The following is a 20043-nucleotide window of genomic DNA, read 5'->3' as shown; positions in this document are numbered from 1 at the left end:
CACTTCTATTATAAGAAAGGATCGGACTCTTATTAAGACCCATAAATCAACAGTTATTTTATTTTCACAAAGCAACCCCCAAATGTAATTTTAAAGTGAAAGCATATTTTAAAGGGCATGTGGGTATATATAATTTATATTTCTCTGTATAAATATGGTACTGAGATATCTACTTACATTTGAATAATTATTAGGACAGTACCCTGTTTTGCCATGTAAATGGCAGAGAGAGAAAGTGTCTGCTTCTAGAGAAGGGGGATTTGAAGACTCAGCCTTACAAGTGTCTACTACGTTATGATATTTCCTTTTGATTATCTGTAATTTTTTGGCGTGTGTACTATAGGTATTCATACTTTCCAAGAGTTAACTCTGTCTGTAGAATACTCCTGGGAAAGGGAGCATTTCTGCTTATGTCTGCTTAAAATTTTACTCAAGATTTTAATGCATTATCTTTACAAAATAAAAACGCCCATTCGTTTACCATTTAAAACAGATTAAGAAACATATCTATTAACGATAGCAACAAAAAGTCTTCAATTAAAGTGTGTGAAAACAGCTGGACCAATAAAGTGTGTGAAAATGGGACCAACCCGATGTTTAACCAGGTAGCTTGGCTGCCTTTTCATCCTTCTTTATTTCATATTCTTGTTCGTCACTCACCTAGAAATTTCTAATTATGAGGAATGCCTTCATTTAAGAATACTTAAAAATCCACTTCAAAATGATTACACTGTTGTCTTTATATGTTCAAATAACCTAGGAGCTATACTTGATTTTTTTCCCATTCTCTGCATCATTCCAGAAAGTTACCAGAATGACGATATCTTCTCAGATGAAAATACCACATCTGTTCAGGGAAGGAAAAGCAGAAACACTGCTAAGCTAGTTATTGGACATAACAGAGACAAAAATAAATATAAAAACTATTCGATTAAAGAATTTATTTGTTGTCTATTGATGGTCACATGGTTTAGGAGAACCCAAGTGCCTACGTTAAATATATCTTCAAAAGACAAAATCCTAGACCGCTTTAAACACAAATGGATGCAGCGTAAGTACACGTCTCATAACTGTGGAGTCAAATACTTAATTACCAGTCTAATTGCTGTCGACTAACATAATGGCAGTAGGGATCACACAGTGCTGAAGGATTTAGAACATATTTTACTTTACTAATACTGTGGGGTGTCATAAAACAACATCCCTATAAATCAATTTCTTGAGAAAGAAAGGCTACATTTTACGCAGGCATTTTTAAGTCTCTGAACGCAAACTGTTAGGGAAAAGTGCATCCATTTATATCTATCCTTACACATATCCCCGCAGAAAATGTGCCGTGTCTCCAGAATCAATCCCAGCAAATAGAGTTTATATTCATATTCTGCCTGTCTGATCTTGGGTGGCAGAGTAAATAGAAGGGGAAAGCTGAGGCTCCAAAGCTAATTAGTTTCTAGAAAATTGCCTATTCTCTCTTTCTCTGAGCCTCCTTAAAGGAGTGAATCTCCCAGGGATCCTGCGAGCAATTATGACATTACGAGTATTCTGCTTGTCAGGACCGCCTGGGTGACTCAATCAGTTAAGCGTCCGACTTTGGCTCAGGTCATGATCTCACGGTTCGTTGGTTCGAGCCCCACGTCTGGCTCTGTGCTGACAGCCCGGGGCCTGGAGCCTGCTTCGGATTCTGTGTCTCCCTCTCTCTCTGCCCCTCCCCTGTTTGTGCTCTGTCTCTCTCTGTCTCTCAAAAATAAAATTTAAAAAAATAAAGTATTCTACTTGTCAAATGTGGAGCCAAGTCCAAGGACTAGTCCTTGATGCCTGTTTCTGATTGAAGTAATGGAGAGAAAGCCCTATCATCTAAATGCACGGCCAGCCCCTCCCCACCTTGTATATGTATTGTTTGAGCTGTAGCATAGACGGCCCTGATAAATGAATTACATCTAGTCTTATACATAGTTTGCAAATACCAATTTTCATAGGGGTTGTTCTAGGGTGTGGTGTGAGAGATGAGGGGTGGGAAGCTGTAGGAAACTGATCTCAGTCGAGACTCAAAAGCATAGAAGTCTGTCTATTGAGTTAGAATTGCCCAAAGCAAGGTCAAATTTCAGAAAAGGACAAATTGAATTTGTAGTTTAAAACATTCAAAAATTATCTCACTCTTCTCTTCTCTCTCTCTCTCTCTCTCTCTATATATATATATAATATAATTTTTGAATGTTTATAAACATACAAACTATATATGTATATATATACAAATTGCACATGAAAATAAATAGAAGAGAGACTATACCTCATTTGATGAGACCAGTAGTTATCTTAATACTCAAGTCAAACAAAAAGACTGTAAAAAAATAACAGATCAATATATGATACAGACCAAATTGTGTCACCCCAAATTCATACTGAAGCACTACCCCCATCCCCATATGATGGTATTTGGAGATGGGGCTTTTGAGAGATAATTAGGTTTAGAGTCATTAGGTTATGAGGGTTGGGCCCAGGTCCAATAGGATTGATTTCCTTATAAAAAAAGGAGAGATGCCAGAATTCTCTCTCACGTAGCATATGCACAAATAAATGGTTATTGTTTTCAGCCACTAAGATTAGGAGTCATTTGCTACTCAAAAAAAGATAACTGAATCATGTTGTAAAGCCTCAAATGCAAGCAGCCTCCAGGTAGGAGGCTATACTCAACCCCAACCTCTGTGTCTGATACCACTCTTTTCCTAACACCTTGGCAATCAGGGACTCCAAAGCCACACCACTGCATCCTAATAATTTTATTTTTGTGTACAGCCTTTCTCCTCTTAAAAATTTTTTAAGTTGATTTACTTATTTTGAGAGATGGAGACAGCATGAGTAGGGGAGAGGCGGGGGGAGGGAGAAAGAGAAAGAGAGAGAGAGAGAGTCCCATGTAGGCTCTGCACCATCAGTGCACAGCCCGATGGCCCGATGTGGGGCTCGAACTCACAAAACTGTGAGATCATGACCTGAGCCAAAACTGAGAGTCGGATTCTTAACCGACTGAGTCACCTAGGCGCCCCGCCTTTCTCCTCTTATATTTATAAAAGCAACTATTAGAATGTCCTTACACCAACTCCAGTGCCCCCAAGATACTATATTAATATCATTAAGAATGATCCCCTCTGAGTAAGTCTCATTATCTTCTGAAATAACTCAAGAAGGTCCATGTACATCATTCTCCATAGGCCGAATTCTTAAATTCCGTAAGTCATTTGCATCTTAGCTCAGAGGCTAGATGCACCCTATTTGGCTCAGAGTGCATTGATTCCAAGGTATTGCAGTGTCCAAACCGAGTTATTTATTAAGCTTGATGACACCTCTAAATTCTGTCTTGTATGTCCACAGGATGCAGAAACATTCTTGCAAATGGGATTCCTAGGAAAGCCTGGAATTTCCTAGAGTAAGTATGCAGATTCAACTCAATAAATTGTATTAGGTAGGCCATATGGATTTGCACACAGAAGAACTTTTTGTAGCTAAATATTATACCCCTAAGCCCTAGTCTGCCATCTCACAAACATGTAAACAGGTATAAGAAGAAACATGAGAAAGTATGAAATGTGAACTGAATGAAAGTCTATCTTGTCCCAAAACCCACAGGAAAATTACTTCATTATTTATTTACTCCTAGTTTTTGTTTTGTTTCCAAAAGATATTTGAAGCTGCTGAAGGTGAGGGTTAACGTAATGAAGGCCATCTTTTGTCATAATTGTTTGGCAGGCTATAATAAATCAAGTATGTTCATAAGAGGTTTGTTTTTAGTTTACCCTAAAATAATAGCCATCAGACTGGTGATATTTAATTCATTAAATGAAAGAATGTCAAGGATGAATGGCAACAGTAGATATGTAACTATGAAATGCATAAAGGCAGAGGTAGAAACAAAATTATAATATAACCAAGGCATGTGAAAAAAATTAGCCTCCGGGCGGCATTCTTAGTCCTTCCTTTGTCACATATCCATACTCATGGCTCAACGTCACAGAAGCAGTCTGAAAAGTCTTCAGCTGCCTCTCATTTATTCCATATCAACATTTCTAGGGATGTGGGTAGGTCTTATTTAAGACGTGTCAAACGGAGACTGTGTTCGCAAAACAAAAAATGAAGTAAATCTTGACAGCAGAACTTGCAATATTTATTGGCAAATATCCTTAACACTTCAGCAAAGTATCTTTGGGTAGAAACTAATTTTTATTAGTGTGGACACTTCCAGACACGTAAAATGATTGTATTAGTGATTCCATATACTTTGGGTCTTAACAAAAATGGTGTGTGGGGGGGGGGGCGGTGAGGGGAGTGGGGAAGATACCTAAGGCTTGTTTTGTCTTCAAGCACTGAGGACATATTTTACTTACTGAATTTTCATAGTTGTACATTCCTTTATAAACAACTTGACACCTCCAGAGAAAGAATTAGCAAACCTGAGGATAGGTAAATAGAAACTAATCAAACAGAAATACAAAGTGAGAAGAGCGAAAAGCTTTGTAGATCATTCAAGACCTGTGGGACATATCAGATGGCCTAATGTGTACAATTAAAGATTCAGAAGAGAGAGAAGAAGACAGCACTTGAAGAGATAACCACCAAGAATTATTAAAAATTATGAATTAAAAGCCCGAGATTATCAAATTGGATACAAATGTAAGATCCAACTCTACATTGTCTGTGAGAAATCCACAGTAAGTATAAATCGTGGATTGCCTAAAGTAAAAGGAATCATACCGTAACGAAAATAAGGCTGGAATGACTAATCATATCACATAAATTAGATTTCATAAAAGGAATAGTACCAGAAACAAGGAGGGAACATTACTACATGATAAAAATGTTAATTCATCAAGGACATAATTTAATGTGTCTTCATCTCAAAACAGGGTTTCAAAATACATGACACAAAACCTGATAGAACAGGACAAAGAGACAGATCCATAATTATAGTTGGAAACACTAGCATCCCTCTCTTGGGATTTAATTATAAATTAGTCAGATGACCTATCGAGACCTAGAAGACCTGAACAGCACCATCATCCAACTTGACCTAATTGACATCTAGAGACCATTTCACCCAATACACAGAATACACATTCAAGTGCACATGGAGAATTCACCATGACAGGCCATATTTTTGGCCCTTAAACAAACTCAGTGATTTAAAAGTGTTGAAATCATGCAAAGCATGGTTTCTGTCCACAACACAATTAAACTAAAAATCAACAACAGAAAGCTATCTGGGAAATCCCAAATGTTTGGAAATGAAATAATACGCATCTAAAGAACGGATGGGTCACAGATGAAAAGAAATCCAAAGGCCAGTGCATTTTTAATTGAATGAAAATGACCATGTGGAATTTCTGGGATGTAGCTGAGACAGTGTTTAATCTGCCCAGTGGTTCACAAGCTGAATCTGACATTGCCTTGGCTCAGCCACACTGCGTGTCCTTCCCTTTGTGTTCTTTGATTTCTCTGCCACCATTTGGGATATCTGTGGCAATTGCTTGGAAATTCTTGACGAGAGAATGTGAAAGTGCTTCAAAGAAGCCAGGACTCCATAGAGAAACTCATGAATCTCAGAGGCAATAACTATCAGATTCCGGCCCTCAGGAAATAATAGCAAACTGTACACATTTCTTCAGAGGGTCCTCGAGCAAGATTGATACGCAATGGCAAATTATTGCCATCTGGAAATGCGGGATCAATAACATGCTTTACAATTGGTTATTTCCCCTCCTTTTCTATCACATTACTCCCTTGTTTCCACTCCCATTGATTGGAATCGATTGCCAAAATGAACCTACAGGCAAGGCATCTCCAAGGCTGTTTCTTGGAAGAATTCAGGACAAGAAGATAATACAAATGTTTTCCTTTTGCTAACCCTTTCATATTTGGCTGTTCTTTTCTGTTACAAATAATATTGATAATATTGTGGTGGGCATCATTATATACATATCCTTGCCACATACGTGTATACGGATGGACTTCTGGACTAGTACATTGGGTGAAAGGGTTCACACATTTTAAATTGTAGTAAGTAGTGCAAAGTTACTTTTAATGGTTGCGGTTATGTTTTTACAAAGTTCTGGGAGTTGCTTACTATTCAGTGTAAATGTCCTTTCTTTCTAATACCACAGTAGATCTGTTTGGCTGCAGAGACTAAATTCACTAGGTTATACTCCATTGTTAGCATACTATTAGAAATATGTTCACGAGTACAAAGGTTGTACATAAATAAATACTATTTCTATAGAGGTGTAGCTCCAAATATTCTTTTAGGAATCTCCCCAAAACAGAGTGGGCCAGTCAGTGGAGGTTCACAGTCCAGGTAATTGGGCAAAACATTTATGAATTTTTAGTTTCCCAATATTTGGATAATTGAAATGCTCATTCAATAATTATGAACACAGCAAGCGATACAGAAAACAACAAAATGGTCTTGGAATTATGTACTTTCTTATGAAGTAGTCTCATAGTTAATCATACCATTTTTTAATTTTATTTATATGGGAATTTGGTAATACAGTAGTAGTATTTTCACAATCATACTTGATGGGTGGGTAATTCTCTAAGAAAAATAAAGGCCATAAATAATGAAATTTATGAAGTCTCAATTGCCCCAAACTTTTCTATTGCAGAAAAGTAGTTAAAATCTTAGTTGCTGACTTTCCCCCGGGATAAAATTTTTACTGGAAAGGTGGTTGGACTATGGAAACATTTACCAGCTGCAGGTATAATACTGTGTCTGTTGTCAGGCTCACAATTTCATTGGTTTATTTCTGGAGGATTATTTAGATGGCTGTGGTCTTATATCCAGGCCCCAAGGAAAGAAAAAAAAAAAAAGGAAAGAAAGAAAAAGGAGCCTAAGAGGTGTACCTTCTCACTACAGAATAGTGATTTGTTATGCATTTGTCTGAGTTAAATATAGCAGTCCATCATCTTGCACAGTCCTATATTATATTCTGCTCACTAAAAAAAGAAACACTTGTTTGGATAGTTGAAGTAGTCTCAATAAAAACCGCAGCTCCCTTCTCCACCCCGACATTTATTTAAGGTAGATTTGCAGTGTTTATGATATACATTTCACCAATTAATCAATAAGAATCGAAATTTGTTTGACTCATTAATGCCACCATCTCAGATTTGCTGTTATTTTAATGACGGTGATTTTGAATGTGGCATTCCTACTAGAGTAGCAATTATTTGGAAGGGGAGGTGGCTGACTGCTCACCCACCCCCAGTGGGTTACTAATCAATTGGTGGGCTGAGGGCAAGAATTAATTAGGGATTACAAAAACCCTCCTTCATTATATTAAATGGCTCATTGAAAACAAATAACCTCATCTGCATTAACTGTGAGTTCACAGATTAAAGAAATTGAATTGAATTCATTACAAGTGATTTTCAGTTCCCAAGCTGAGACCAATATAATGTTCAAAGGCAGTCTACATCTGAAGGAAAGCCTAGGACTTCAAGTCATTGTGCTATTTCTAATTGCTGCAGACATTTCTAGATCCCACGGTCTATTATGGTTTGAGTGAAACTAACACATTTTTAGTCACTTGCAACTGCAGTGTGTATATTGATGAAAGTAGAGAGAATCAGGTCTTGATATATGTTTAATTGTAAAATACTTGGTGATTTAAATTTTGTGTAGCAGAATCCAAAAGCCTTATTTGAGGTCTGCAGTAAGACTTCCCTGTGAGGTTATGTTTTATTCCTGCACATGCATATTTTTGATGCTTTTCAAGAGAAAAAAAAATGTGTCCTGGACCAATTTGTCAGATATTGTGAATTTTATTGGTTTCACAAATTAAACACGGCACAGAATGCCTTCATGTCTAACACTATCCCTGTAATATTGATAGGAAGAAAAAGATTCCTTTCCTTTGTGTATTCTGTTTTATGGAAGATCCAAGAAAGCATTCAGGGGGCCCCTCCCTTCTGTATTATTTTTAAATAAATGGTTACACTTTTTGTTATTAGTAAAACATACCGTCATCTCCATTATAGGAAATACAAATAGCGTGATGAGTTAAACTTAATTGAAGACTCTACCATTCAGAGACCACAGCTATATATAAGGCTAGGTGTATATGTACAACTGTGAATTTATCTTTTGCAAAATTTCGTGTCTATTTAAAAATTGATTTCACGTTATGTAAAAATGTACATATTGGCTTGTTTCCTTTAATTTCATATCAGGAGTATGTTGTCGTTACTTAGACATTTTCAGAAAATGATTTACTCATTAACTTAATTTTGAAATCCTCCCTTCCATGCCCTTCTCCCTTTTAATATCTTGCAGCCAGATGAGCATGTTAAGAGAATAGATTTTGGTGTTACTCAGACGTGAGCCAACATTTATTAACTCTGTGACCATCTTCAAATTCTAAATCTTCGTTAAGCCTTCTAGCCTCACTTTTACACTTGTAGAATGGGGATGTCTCCCTCCTTCAGATGCCGCTGTGAAGAGTACTTGCAGTGTCGGAGGTAAGCATTAAACATCGTATCTGGAATACAGTAATAGCTCAATAAAATTAGCTGTTATTATTTGTGTACCATGATTTTCAACAGATGTCATCCACATCATTTCTAAGGTCTCCGCATTTGATAACAAACTCCAATGTCAAAGAAAATATGATTTTTTTTATTTCTTACAGGTAAGTAAATCAGCAGGGGAGGAGCATCCCACGATTGGACTGCATTGACACGCATGTACTTGAATGTTTATGCCTTTGAAGAATCACCCTGCAGACATTTGCCTTGAACAAAGTTTCATTTGGCTTTCGGCCAGCATGCCTTTGCTGGACTCCAGTTACTGCCCTGGATCTGTCCACCTTTCCCTGTCTGATTACATTCACTACTGAGAGTTGTCTCTGTCCATGGCAAGGTTAGTCCCTCTCTGTAGAGACAGAAGTTCATGCCATACATTTTAAATGAAGACTGTTTAGAGACCTACATCCTAAATATGTTTATTTACCTTCTCTTCAAATAAAGTATAGATGTTCTATTCTATAACTAACACACTGGACTCTGTGCTTTCTTTTTTTTTTTTTTATGTTTATTTATATTTGAGAGACAGGGTGAGCGGGGGAAGGGCAGAGAGAGTGGAGGAGACAAATTTTGAAACAGGCTCCAGGCTCTGAGCTGTCAGCACAGAGCCTGACGCAGTGCTCGAACTCATAAACTGTGAGATCATGACCTGAGCCAAAGTTGGACAGTCAACCGACTGAGCCACCCAGGCGCCCCTTCACTCTGTGCTATCTCCAAAGAAGTGATGGAGAAAATTCTTTCACAACTAATGAAATGGCCCCAAACATTATATTTATATTATTACCTTTATGTGATTTTAGAGCACTGGTGTCATCAATGATGGAGGTTAAGTATTTAAAAATATTCAGTCATTTTTTGGCTTTGTCATTTTTCTACATGGAAATAATCATGGATGTGCACAGAGACTGGCCTGCCAGAATGCTGAACATAAAATTGTTTATGAAATTAAAAAAAATTAAAAGCAACCTGCATCTCCAATAACATTAGAGAAATTGTGTAATAATTTATGATTTTTGTGGAACTTAGTAAATGAATAATGCTATCAGAAAAGATTCCACGAGGGAGTAATAAAATAGGAGTTGCAAAACAGGCTGTGCGTTGTGGTCTGATTTTGTAAAAATAAAAATGAATATGTATATAAATCCAAGAGACTGTCATTTTCTTTGTTTTGTTTTCTTTTTAATCTGTATTTTTAATGTTATGTTTAATCATAATGCGTAACTTTTGTAAAACTAAAACAGAAGTGTTTTTTTCTCTTTGAATACATTGGATTGGAAATTCAACTTAATCTTGCCAAATAAGCTTGGCTGTCTTCATTAGCACATTGCATGGACCCTGTCATCGTCAAAGATAAATATTTACATAACTCTTGTGGTCTGTCTCTCCATCTGCTGCAATGTGACAGGCATAATAGGAGTTCAATATTCTTTAGGTATGTGGATAAAGGATAATATAGGTCATTCATAATAGGAGTTCAATATTCATTAGGTATGTGGATAAAGGATAATATAGGTCATTATTGAAAACTTTCTCCCTTTGTATGGTAAGCAGAATAATGCCTCCCCCTGGCCCCAGAACATGTGACTATATTACCTTACGTGGCAAAATGGATTTCACGCATGGCATGTGATTAAGAATGTTGGAATGGGGAGGCTCTCCTGGATTATCTGGGTGGGTACAGTGCAATCACAGGAATCCTTGGAAGTGTAGGAGGGAGGCAGGAGAGTCAGAGTCAAGGAAGGGGATGTGATGATACAGCCGTGGTCAGAATGCCTGAAGGAGGCCATAAACCAAGGCATGTAGGTGGCCTCCAGAAGCCTTAGAAAAGGCAAGGAAATGGATTCTCCCATGGAAGCTCCAGAAAGATTGCAGCCTTCCCAACCTCTTGATTTTAGGAATTTTACCCTCCAGAAATGTAAGAGAATATATTTGTGTTATTGTCAGCCATTAGGTTTATGGTTCTTTGTTATAGCAGCAACAGGAAACTCATACTCTTTGGAAGACAGAATTTACTTCTGAATTGCTTGGCAATTCCAGGGTGAAACCAGGTCAGACATTCGGAAAGTCCTGTCTGACTTCATTCTTTTTCACTCTCCAAGAATGCCTTCAGATAGCTCCCAAAAGTAAGCATTCATCATTGTAGTCATTAAAAAGAAAGAAAGAAAAAAAAGGACAGTTTCAATTATCAAATGGTATAGCAAAGAAGCCATGAATGCCCACATTTGCAAACCAAAGCAAAGGAGATGCTGGGCTTCTAGAAGGAATGTAAGTCCCCATAGCAGCAGTAGCTTTCAGCCAAAGATTCCCCATGTTTTAGGCAGCTGTGTTCCAGCAGTTAAAAGCACCTACCACGAGAGCAGGTGAAAATGTGGTTATAAGCTGTGTGCTGACAGTTTTTCCTACTTTATGAAGAGAGCAGAGCCACTCATATACATCTGCTGGTACTGGATGATTTTTGCTTTGTACATTGCTGTAATAGAGCTGGGCAAAGTTCTGAATGCACCACAATAATATAAGGATGCATGTTTTTCTCTTGAGTCACATAATTGTTCTCTTTAATAACATAGTTCTAATCACAAAACTAATACCTATTCAATGAAGAAATCTTGGAAAATGCTAAAGCATGCAGCAAAAACAAATTGCCGGTAATGCTGCTAACATTTTAGCTTCTCTCTCTCTGTCTCCCTCTTTTCTTTCTTTTCCTATTTATGCATACACTTACACAAACAAATACAAAAAGAAAATGATCTCTGCCATGGTATCATATGTGTTACATACTATTTTTAGTTCTATTGTTATTCAGTCATTACTATTATCTGCCAGGTCTCTGGTTCTCCAATGTTGGCATGTATCACAACCAGTTGGAAACCTTGTTAGAACACACATAACTGGACCCCAAACTCAGAGTTTCATATTTAGTGGGTCTGGGCAGGACCCCTAGAATTTGCGTTCTAACAGGCTTTCAGGTGGTGTGGATATGGCTGATTGCAGCCCATATTTTGAGAATCACCACTCTTTATAGAAGAATATTAGCTGACATTGGAAGGTACTTTATATTTCTGTATCTCTTCTATTTCCAATTAATATTTAAATGTGTACCATGCCGGTTCAGTACACATGGAGGTTTACTAGAGTATACACAGTGTTCATTAGGTCTGCAAGAATGGATGTCGTTCAGAAAATTTAAGAACAAAAATTTTTGCTTCAACTCTATGGATATTTCTGGTATTCAAGACATAATAAATAACTTACATAATTGGGCTCAAAGTCCCAACTAAGTTTGCATGTATAAACTGAAATCTTACGCATGATGGTAATTGTTTTCCAAGGAACCCCATTTGAACACAATTTTCTAATGATATGTGGTTTTCAGGTAGTTTTGGAAGCTTTTTTTTTTAATTGCACTTTTTTTTTTAATGGATTAACTTTTTTAATTGAACTTTTTTTTTTTTAATGGATTAACTGAACGGGCTGGCTGGAAGCCTTGGAATGTAGGAAACCCAAGCTGTTCTGGTTGCACAATCCAAATGTAAACAGCCTCCCTTGTCATTTGTTGGCATAGTGTTTGGGACACCGAGTTATTTCACTTTATTGAAATTTCTCTCATGAAAAATGCATGGAACAGCCTTCACTTCTGCCAAACCCTCATGTATTTACCTCACTGGGCGCAGTGAAGATTTGTGTGTAAACATATGGAAAGCCCTTGTACTGTCTGAGTCAAGCATAGAACAAGAATTATTCTTATTGCCCATAGGAAAAAGTGTAACATAGATAAACTTTGCACTGGCATCCACTTTCGCCCAAAACTCTTTCCAGAACATTCCTGCTTACCTGTGCTTTTGCCCCGGGTGACAAGGAACCCTCTTGTTGGCTTAAACCTGGACTGGAGAGATGGAGATTTTATGGTCCTGGGTACAGCGACCTGGTCCCTAAACCCAAAATGTAGGACAAGGTAATGAGAAGAAACTGGTCTTCTCTGAGATGCGAATTTGTTGATAGGATGTGTCTGAAAAGCCATAAACGTTAAGCCAACTTTGGTGAGCTATTTGAAAATTAATCACCTTGCCTGAAGAAAAAACATGATGTGAAATTAAAACTCGATCATGAGACCCATAGCATTAGAGAATTGCTCTACTGGCATGTAATACTTTTGAAATTTTGCAGCTAAAACTAGTTGGTTATAGTGAAAATGTGACATGTGCAAGCTATGACTCTAGGGTTTTAACACAAAGGAAAATACAAAATAACAACTAAAGTGACATATATATGCATATATATATATATATATATATATATGTATTTTTTTCAATTTTACTTAACACATACCTCAAACTAACCAAATTAGCTGTGCAATCTGACTCCCTGTCCATCCCATGCTGTCTATCGTCAATTAACATCGACCAGGCTCAAGTACGTTTATTCTGTGGCTTCTTGAAACACACAACCGAAAAGTGATACACCGCAAACGCTGAGCGCGCCCGCTCTGGATTCAGACAGACGTGGGTCCAGACTGGAGCAGATGCTGGAGTGTTCCATGCCTACCGCCCGCCCCCGCCCCCGCCCCCGGGGCAGCCGAATGGCTTACATGTGCGCCAGACACGGTTGCCTCGCTCTCAGGAGCCAGCATCCGCGTCTCCGGGCCAAAGGACTGTCCTCACGCTCTGTCAGTCTTTTACAAAGTGTGGTGCCCTGGGAGCAGCGGCTCCGCTTGGGAAACACGTGAAAAATAATAGAAATGCTTGAGTCCCACCCCACACTTACTGAATGAGAAACTGCATTTGTTTTTGTTTTTTTTTTTTTTTTTTTTTCAACGTTTATTTATTTTTGGGACAGAGAGAGACAGAGCATGAACGGGGGAGGGGCAGAGAGAGAGGGAGACACAGAATCGGAAACAGGCTCCAGGTTCCGAGCCATCAGCCCAGAGCCTGACGCGGGGCTCGAACTCACAGACCACGAGATCGTGACCTGGCTGAAGTCGGACGCTTAACCGACTGCGCCACCCAGGCGCCCCGAGAAACTGCATTTGAACAAACCTTCCAGGTGTTTCTGAGGCTGCTGACGTGGGAGAGCCGCTAGACCACAGACCCCCACTTTGTGGACAAGGAGAGCCTCCTCCTTAGGATTTCATGGACCTTCTGGTCCTCCTTACAACTCTCTCTCCCTCTTTCTTTTTATAATTTTTTTTCAGTGCTTATTTATTTTTGAGAGTGGAAGAGAGACAAAGCACGAGTGGGGAACGGGCAGAGAGAGAGGGAGACACAGAATCCGAAGCGGGCTCCAGGCTCCGAGCTGTCAGCAGAGAGCCTCATGTGGGGCTCGAACTCACAAGAACAGTGAGGTCATGACCTGAGCTGAAGTCGGACGCTTAACCAACTGGGCCACCCAGGCTCCCCCTTTTTTAAATAATCTTGAATTTTATGTATTTACTTACTTATTCTCATTTATTTATTGTTAAGTTTCTTTGTGGGACTTTGCTGAATATCTGACTTCTCCATCTCCCTTCCTTAATTTCCTCCTCATATTCCCTGGGGAATACTCCTTAAAAAGCAAACATTAAGCATTATACAAACATTATACAGTAGTATAGTGTTATATATTAATCATACCTCAATTAAAAACATACTTTTGTGTGAATCCTTTGCTTTTGGGGATTCTAACTAAAGACACTTACATATTATTGGGTGATATCCCCTTCAAGTTCCTCCATCTTTGGGGGCCTGGGTGGTTCTGTTGGTTGAGCGTCTCTTGATTTTGGCTCAGGTCATACCCCAGGGTCGTGGGATTGAGTCCTGCATCAGGCTCCACGCTGGGTGTTGAGTTTGGGATTCTCTCTTTCCCTTTCTCTCTCTGCCCCTCTCCCATGCCTCACATATGCTCTCTCTCTCTCTCTCTCTCAAAATAAATAAATAAATACAAATCATTTCATTATAACAATAAATTTTTTCTTGTGTGGAGAAATAAAACCACCACCGAATCCTAGTATATACCACAGAAACTGGCCTGGCACTCAAGCGAGGCCACGCCATTCTGTTAAACATAAGCAATATCACAGAATCCCAAACTGAGACAAGGTCGCCCCAAGACCATGACAGATAAAACAAGGCCCCACCACACCTCATTATTTTGCTTTAGCACAGATTTTTAAAAACTCACAGGGCCACCGGCAAAACACCACCCTCTCCTGGCTAAAATGATAGAGTGATGCCTCACCAACTAGAGCTTTATTTTTGTTCTTGTCTCTTCTTGATAAGTAGATTTATTGAGATAGTCATGGAGTTGTCCTGCCTTCTAGAACCATCTAACTCAGCACTAAGTTTTGTTTTCTTAGCCCTTCTCTGAATCACCCAAATAAATCCTATAACAGATTCTTTCTGACACCCTTTTCCTGAAACACCCCTGTGGTTTCCATGCTTTGTCTTCTCCCTTTCCCTAATAAACACAACTTATGTAATTACCACTGTATTTCTGACTGTCTTTGCCCAAAGGGCATTGGCATTACTAAGGAGATGGAAGGAGGCAGTGCCTTAACCCAGCAGTCTAGTCATACAGGATTCATAACAAGACACAAGGGAATTGATAGTGCTTTTATATTGTTTTGACTTGTTTTCAATTGTTGTTTTATTTGTTTGCTATGACCCTAGTTATATGTTAATTGCTCAACTTCTTTCTCCCAGAGCATCTACAGATCTTATGATCACCACTAGTTGCTGTAATAACAGACTTTTTTAATGATACACAGTGCTGTTAATAGTATACTTAAGGGGGTGCCTGGGTGGCTCAGTCAGTTGAGCGTCCTGCTTTGGCTCAGGTCATGATCTCGCAGTTTGTGAGTTCAAGCCCCGCTTTGGGCTCTGTGCTGACGGCTCAGAGCCTGGAGCCCGCTTCAGGTTCTGTGTGTGTGTCTCTTTCTTTCTGCCCCTCCCCCACTCACACTCTGTCTCTTTCTCTCTCCTTCAAAAATACATAAACATTCAAAAAATTTAAAAAAAAAATAGTATACTTAGGATGTTATGAAGGCAACAGTGTCTCCCCACTCCTCTCAAGTGAAAAAAGTATTTTAAAGTATATAATACGACACCAATTTCTAGGATATTACAATCAACATGACGTGACAAGAATCTGCGTGATAGATAATCCCTAATACAAAAAAGTATTTTCTTGTTTCAAAATGAGCGAGGCTGACAAGTCCTTCAGGGAGTCACAGAAGGAGGAGAGAGAAGGATTGAGGAGGTTTATGGTCACAAACCTAGCCTGCTGATACCGAAGCCTTACTGATGACTATATTGTTACGTAACTGGAACTGGGGAGACCATTGACATCCGTGCCAACACTGCTCTCGCCACCTCCACCATCTTTACCTCCAGCGCCAAATCCTGCCTTTCATCCTCAGCTCCACCACCCATTCCATCACCACCACCCGCACCACCCTCATTTCCACTGTCATCTCTAATCACCATGGCAACAACTCCATCATGACCACCTCCATCACCACCATTTACCGGCAGAGAACAGCTTTGGTCCCCAACTCACGTGCACCTCCAAATAGCTCCTAAAATAATTTCATAGTTTGCAAGTTACTATTCTACAATTCAGTTGAGAAGGAACCTGTATTCAAGCATCGACAGTTACCTTTATTTTATGGTTTACCTGTCAGGGAAATAGAGTAAAAGAAATACTTGGAGTTCATACTTCCAGAACTCATAGTGTTTCACTTCTGAAAATCATGACGATTGTGGAAATGTTCACCCTAACTAGATGACTTAGATCATCCCACATACCCTAGCTCGGTTGTACATTAACTAGAAGAGCTAGGCGTGCAGAATGGGGATTTCATCTGTCCCTGCGATAAAAATCAACCTATTGATCCATAATGTTGCCTTACCCATTTATGTGCCATTCTCGTTTAAGTTTGAATTAAAATGATTGCATCTAGTATATGTGGAAAAATGATAATATGTAGATAAATGCAAACACGATCGTGCTGACCATGTCATCTAAGCCTTTTTATCCACAACATTGAGTACAGTTACACTGAGCTGCTTCTTGCCCAACTGTCCTGGTAACCAAATGTGAGCATTTCTAATATTGTTGGCAGGGCTAATGGTGCAGTTGGTGGTCATGGAAATAAATGATGTTAACTGGATGGGTCTGGGATTATGCCCACGGTCTTATTCTCATAAACACAATGCGCTAACCAACTGTTGCTCGGTCAAAGCCAACTGTGGAGTAAAGCCTTCTCCAAATTTCCTTTGCCCACCACGACAGACTTGGCTGGAGACCTGCTTTTACGCTTGGTTAAGTTGGTGAAGGCCAAGTTGGTTAAGTTGGCCAAGTCAGTGTCTCACCACTGACCTTACCATTATGGCTTTACCCTGCCCATGGCGGTCATCCCCAGTAAAAATATTCAGAGACTCTTTTGTCATTTTCACGCTGTTGGTCTACCTCTTATGAGGTAGTGTCTCCAAGGTCAGAATTAAACACATATTAACTGAAAAGTACATCAGGTGGAATCCACATTGTGAAATCATCATCTGGGTTAATAAATGTCTTCTGAAAGATTAATTATGCTTTCTTTTGAGGCAAAGCAGAAACAGACACTTTGTCACTGTCACTGGTCTTTATACTATTTTAAAAAGTATAAATGACTGTCCTGGCTTTTTAAATTATTGAACTCTTAATATAAACACATCAAAAGTTATATATGTAAATAAATACATACACACACATATTTTTCCCTCCACCTCATTCACAACTTATAGAATTCCAACCACACTGACTACCAATCTTTGGTAAAAAAAAAAATAGGTTACTATGAACACAAATATTTGGTATGTTAAATGTGAGTTGAAATTAGAGTCACTTTTAATGGCTGTATACCCAGGAAGAAGCTTATACTTATAAGAAAATAACCTTCAAAAAATGTCTATGACTCTCCAAGGGAAAATGGGATCATTTGCCCATAAATACACACATATCATCCCTATTTAAAAATAAATACCCTAAATATTGCCTGCCACAACTCAAATCCTATCATTAGCAAGCAATTCTTGTAAAGAGGCATTTCATTAAATTAATACATGTGAGAAGGCAATTAAGCATGTACTATATTTTAGGGAAGAAAAAAATACATAAATAAATGCGTGGGAAGGGATGTTTTGCATCAAATGTTGTATATTCCAAGATTTTCTCCAATGTGAAAATAACTTTTACCACTTGGCTGATGAAAAACTGGACCTAAGTAAATATGGCTAGACCCGGAACAGTTGTGTTCGACACATGGGTGGCAAAACCAGAAACAAAACTAAACAAAACAAATAGTGGCTACTTAAGTTTTAAAGACAAGTGGTGTATTGACTAAGTCAGGAAAATGATTTAAAACAAAATGAAAATATAAATAATAATTAAACATAATTATGTAAGGAAATAGGTAATTTACTATAAATAGAAGGTTTACCATTTTGAAAAAAATAAAAACATTATCAGGTATCAATGAACTCTTTATCTAAATTTCCTTTAGAAAGGATTTGTCAACCACATTGACTTTTTATTGTACTTTTTGCCTCGTTTTATGCTTGTCACTTGACGGTCACTTTTAATATGACATTTTAAGTTCTCTTCTAGTAAACGCTTTTTGGTGATATATCTTTGATAATTTACTTCCCTAAGTAAATTGCTTTTTTTTTTCATTAGCTAGACAGTGGACCTCCTCATCTAATTTTCTTATTTTTCCTCTGTTATTGCTGATCAGTTTTAATTTTTGTTCTACTATCTGACAGTTGCCTCAAATTATCTTCTCATCCAACTGTTTATTTTTTAAAAAGTGTAGCTCCCATCTTTCCAGCTGCAAAAACTCTTTGTTTTCCCCTATTTCTTACTCCCTGTTCTTGTGTACAGAATCAGTATTTTATATTCTCTTATCGATTTTAAGCTTATAAGTTACATTTTCAGGGGCGCCTGGGTGGCGCAGTCGGTTAAGCATCCGACTTCAGCCAGGTCACGATCTCGCGGTCCATGAGTTTGAGCCCCGCATCAGGCTCTGGGCTGATGGCTCGGAGCCTGGAGCCTGTTTCCGATTCTGTGTCTCCCTCTCTCTCTCTGCCCCTCCCCCGTTCATGCTCTGTCTCTCTCTGTCCCAAAAATAAATAAAAAACATTGAAAAAAAATTTTAAAAAAATAAGAAAAAAAAATAAGTTACATTTTCAAAGTTTTACTCTAACCTCCTTGAGTTTTTCTTTTTCCAATTTTTTTTTCATTTTTGTTTTTATTTTAATTCAGGTTAGTTTACATACAGTGTAATATTAGTTTCAAGTGTATAATATAGTGATTCATCACTTCCATACAACACCTGGTGCTCATCACAAGTGAATTTCTTTTTTTTTTTAATTTTTTAAATGTTTTTTAAATTTATTTTTGAGACAGAGAAAGACAGAGCATGAGCGGGGGAGGGCCAAAGAGACAGGGAGGCACAGAATCTGAAGCAGGCTCCAGGCTCTGAGCTGTCAGCACAGAGCCTGGCGTGGGGCTCGAACTCACAGAGTGTGAGATCATGACCCGAGCTGAAGTCAGACACTCAACCGAGGCACCCAGGCGCCCTTTCACACAAGTGCATTTCTTAATCTCCATCACCTATTTAATCTATCTCCTCATCCCCTCCCCTCTTCAGTTATTAGTTTTTAATCCCTCTGTTTCAGGTGTTCAGACTTTCCTCCATTGTCCGTTGAAAAGTGACTTCCCATTTATGTTTAAGGATGATTCATTGAAAAGCTGATCGGAAGTTCAATGTTTGTGACAGGGACTCATCAACTAACTGGTGGGTTTTATTTTGCAGTAAATGGTAGGGTTCTGTTATTTTGTTGGATGATTCCAAACAATAGGGCCTTTATGTAATTCTCTCTCTTTTTTCTGTGTGTGTGTGTGTGTGTGTGTGTGTGTGTTTTCTGGAAAGACTCAAACAGCCACTTATCTGTGTTTGCAAATAGATAGCCCTGGATAATACATGCTTGAGTAGAGAGTCAGAAGGGGACTGGTAGTTTTTTGAGTTAATGCATGGATTTTCATCTCACACTCCTGTTTTCAGATCAGTACCCCTCCCTAACCATGTACGAAGACTATTCCCACAGTCTGGAGCTTTCTGGTTTGCTTTCTCCACAGAACAAATCTTCTTTCTCTCATTTGGGTAGCCTCTATGATATTGGGATCTGATTGTTTCTTATACATACTTGCCCTTAATCTTCTGTTTTTACTCCCTTTTCCTACTGTCACTTTGATTTCTTGTGACTCCAATCCCTGAGTCTTTTTGAAGTTTTATGGCATGAAATGGGTTGTTCTTCATTGGCATCTCCTCCTGGAAACATCCACATTCTTCTTAATTTCTTTGTCAGGCTCCTGGTGAATATACTCCTCATCTCTTTTTCATTGCAGATGTATGCATTAGTTATCTAGGGCTGTGTAACAAAGTACCCTAAGCTCAGCTGT

General features: G+C 38.5%; 1 long non-coding RNA gene across 15 annotated transcripts in view; it reads left to right on the top strand.

Annotated features, from left to right (window-relative positions):
* The window catches only part of LOC111557781, an 863046-nt gene extending 854009 nt beyond the window's left edge, over window positions 1-9037 (top strand). For all 15 annotated transcript variants that reach the window (XR_006589518.1, XR_006589519.1, XR_006589515.1 and 12 more), the window contains 3 exons: window positions 3367-3421; window positions 8321-8505; window positions 8676-9037. This is a non-coding gene — a long non-coding RNA (uncharacterized LOC111557781). The remainder of the gene's footprint in view (window positions 1-3366; window positions 3422-8320; window positions 8506-8675) is intronic.
* Window positions 9038-20043: the final 11006 nt, after the last annotated feature.

The sequence above is a fragment of the Felis catus genome, chromosome E1 (genome assembly GCF_018350175.1).
Source record: "Felis catus isolate Fca126 chromosome E1, F.catus_Fca126_mat1.0, whole genome shotgun sequence".
In the NCBI taxonomy this organism is placed as follows: Eukaryota; Metazoa; Chordata; class Mammalia; order Carnivora; family Felidae; genus Felis; species Felis catus.
The sequence above is the reverse complement of the archived record's forward strand: the minus strand, read 5'-3'. Positions and strand labels throughout refer to the sequence as shown.